A 3,673-nucleotide genomic window follows, 5' to 3' on the forward strand; every position below is an offset into this window, starting at 1 on the left:
AAAGCAATTGTTGGTGAATCTTCAGGTATTGATGGCCTATTTGGCGCAACAGTGTTTTCTTGGGGCACATCAACAAAGGTGCCTGCCCGTACCTCATCCAACATATGCTGCATGTCATCGATATAATCATCTTCTGGTATAAACTTGTCACCAACATCATCGTCACTGACGTCCAATGTTGTCTCCTCCTCCCCATGAAATATCCACTGGGTGTAGTTTGGATTGATCCCTTTAATAAACAAATGAGATTCAACCTCAAATATAGGAAGCCACAGATTGTTAAGACATGTACCGCATGAACACCAAATGCGATCTTGTCCACTTGCATGGTTTCGTGCTTATGTGAGGAATATTTTAACGCCTTCGGCATATGCAAGTGATAAAAGTCTATTGGGCTCGTTCATCCAACTTCTCTCCATCTAAAAAAATAATAAATGTGGGAAAGAGAGTTAGATAAACAGAGACCATCAACGTAGGTAGTTGATGAGTCGACATTTGGAATTTGATCATAAAATGTTCCATAATATATATGGTCGATGGAATGAATGGTTGGACAAAATGTAGGATGAGAGTACTTAATTTAATGCGACAAGAGTTCATGGTCTCAACATGCCAGTATACAGCTATAAACTGTATAATTCATCCTTATAGGACTTGCAAGTGTATGCGTTTTGAGTTCAGTATATACAAGAAAGAAAGGCATGTTACAAAATTATTTCAGGTTTGAGTCCACTATTTTGTGTCATTAACTAACGATCTCAAACTTATAGTCATGTACGGTTCAAGGATAATTGGTTGTGTAACCAAAACACTCACAGACAAAGGTTTTCAAAAATGATGGACAGTTAACTATCTAAATGGGTCTTTGATTAGGAGATTATTTGAGTGTTTATGGGGAAAATCCCGGTATCGTATCTTATATCATCTGCATTAAGGTGATCGTTAAGACAAATGGGAATTTTCTTTTCCAACTTGTGCCTTTTCTATGCAAGGATTATCTGGTATCTGGAAGAAACACCTAATATTGGAAAAGAAGATCAAGGTGTAAAGTTTATGCAGTTGGTATTAATACATCGATATTGGGTGATCCCTATGGTCAATAAAGTTGGGTATAAGTTTGTAATTTCGGTTGTAACAAAAATTACTTTGGGTTATAAATTCACAACCTATGTGCATAGGCTGTTAGAATTCCAAGTTTTCTGAGTTTTTGGGCAAAAAACAAGAATCATTTGTACACTGGCAGTCAAAATACCGCGAGAATATATGTACTTTGGGTTATCTCCATGTCAATGGATAGAAATAATGAAGCCAATGAAAATTTTATATTAATCATCTGACGCAACTACATGTCCACCACCCTCACTCTCATTAAACACCTATTAATATATATGTATGTGTGCGGGTGTCTATATATTTAATATGTATATATATTGTCATACATATAGTTGGAAACTCACTATAAACTAAAGAAAGTAATGAGTAGTCATGTGAAACTATCAAAGTGAAAGAAAAGCTAGAACAATTAGTGACTACATTGAAATAGAGTTGTTGTATCTAGAGAAAGCATACAACAAAGGATATCTCAACGTATCCATCTTTCAAAAAATTTCTAAACTTTCAGCAGGGTGGAATTTATTGGAAAAAACCATAAACCATCCATCTAAGTTATAGATTTGTTGAAAGAAATAAAAAAGGTAGAGATTTGCAGCATAGTATGCATTTTTACCTTCAATACGCAACAAAGTAAGGGACTCACCCCTGGCTGTTCAAGTCTGCCCAATTCCTCTCAAAGGCTCAGTCAACCCCCCTTTTAAATCAATACTGCTCCCATTGGTCCAGCATACACACTGCACACGAAAATATTCACAATTTTCAGTATAAACACAGCAAGCAGAATATAACACGCACAAAATAGCACGCCAATAAATTCATTTAGTAAATTATAGGAGTTATGAGTTTAATCACAATTCAAACTAGATAAACCAACTAGGGGATATCAACTTCAAAGCTCTTTCCTTAACTCTACTTCAGTATGGGGAAAATCTTAAACATTACGCAACCTCAACCCATTTAACTTCTCTCCATACAATCAGCAGTAGGGCAAAACTTTATAACTCGTTTATCATGTCAAGCATGGTAAAAGAATCCATGAACATGACTAATAGCATGTTAGCTATCTAGTAATGGAATTCGGTGTTATACAATTCATGCATTATGAGGAACGTGGTTTAAGAATGAAATAATGATTGGAATTTGCATAGAAATGGAAGGGAACAAGTTTGTGTCATTGTAATTGGAATTACCTCACACAAACCACAGATGTGTGAAGTTTTTTGGTAACTTGTTGGATACTAGCCTAATGAGGAGCTAAAGCTTAGAGGATGGCTGGTTATTGTCCCTTGAACAAATTTGTTTTCATACTATTATCACAACTCGGGGTTGAGCAAAAAAGGGATGAAATGGACTGGATGAAACCCAAAAACGGAGTGGAATTGCTTGGTGCTTCCTTTCCAAGAGGAGATCTCAGCAAACTAGAAAATACAAGGGGGTCCATTACAAAAGACCAAGTCCAACAACAAGTCAATAAAATAGGGAAAGGGAACAAAGTACAACGGAAAATACAAGACTGAAAAAAGGTGCCAGCTGCAAAATATCACAGAACAAATCACTGACGTCCAAGGGACAAATGAAGATAGAGTACATACAAAGTCTGTTAATTTTTATCTAACTACAAGTATTCAGTCCATTCAAGTGTCATTTCTTCCATAACTTTCTTTCAATTGTACCTTAGTCTCGGTGGTTCAATCACATTGATGCACTCTTGAGGATCTCTGGTGTTTCAGGAGAAGGATGTGGTGTCACTGTTATGGGATCTGCCCCCATCACAGGGGAGGCAATTGCAACCCCTCCATTGCAAAAGACCCTAAGGCCTCAGCTGCAAAAGATGATGATGATGAAGATTTCAAATTTTTGGCGAGGAGACTGAAGAGGAGAAGAAGGCTGCTGAAGAACGTTCGGCTGCCATCAAGGCATCCGAAAAAAAGAAAGAGTCTGGCAAGTCCTTCATTCTTTTGGATGTGAAGCCATGGGATGATGAAATTGACATGAAAAAACTTGAAGAAGCAGTGAGAAGTGTTCAGATGGAAGGGCTATTTTATGGAGCATCTAAACTGGTCCTGGTTGGGTATGGTATCAAGAAATTGCAGATAATGCTTAACATTGTGGATGACTTGGAATCTGTTGATACTGTCATTGAGGAACCTCTATTATGATGGCATATATTTATGTTACTGCACTCTGGTGATTGTTCTGGCTATCATTTACGTTTGCTACTTGAGTTTTTTTGCTTGGAAACTATCCTATTATTTGACATGAAATAAGTTATAGTGTAGATGTTTTTATTGGAGCAAAAACTAATTCCTAATGGTCTTTGTGAAGGTGACGCCAGAGAATGTTTGCAAACGTAACCTTCCCCCAGAATGTGTCAACAAAACTCCATCTGGTGAAACATTTGTTAAATCCAATTTACAAAAGGTGAGTTTTTTAAAACTCTATTATATATATAAACATTATGGTAGACATGAGTGAATCATATGAATTTAATTAGTTTGTATACAAGTTTATGTCCATTATAATGATATAATGAGAATGCACAATGATAATATCTCAGGGA

The 3,673-nt window shown here is 36.4% G+C and overlaps 1 pseudogene; it reads left to right on the forward strand.

Annotated features, from left to right (window-relative positions):
* Positions 1 to 951: 951 nt before the first annotated feature.
* On the forward strand, positions 952 to 3,272 carry LOC122298153 (annotated as a pseudogene).
* Positions 3,273 to 3,673: the final 401 nt, after the last annotated feature.

The sequence above is a fragment of the Carya illinoinensis genome, chromosome 1, assembly GCF_018687715.1.
Source record: "Carya illinoinensis cultivar Pawnee chromosome 1, C.illinoinensisPawnee_v1, whole genome shotgun sequence".
In the NCBI taxonomy this organism is placed as follows: domain Eukaryota; kingdom Viridiplantae; phylum Streptophyta; class Magnoliopsida; order Fagales; family Juglandaceae; genus Carya; species Carya illinoinensis.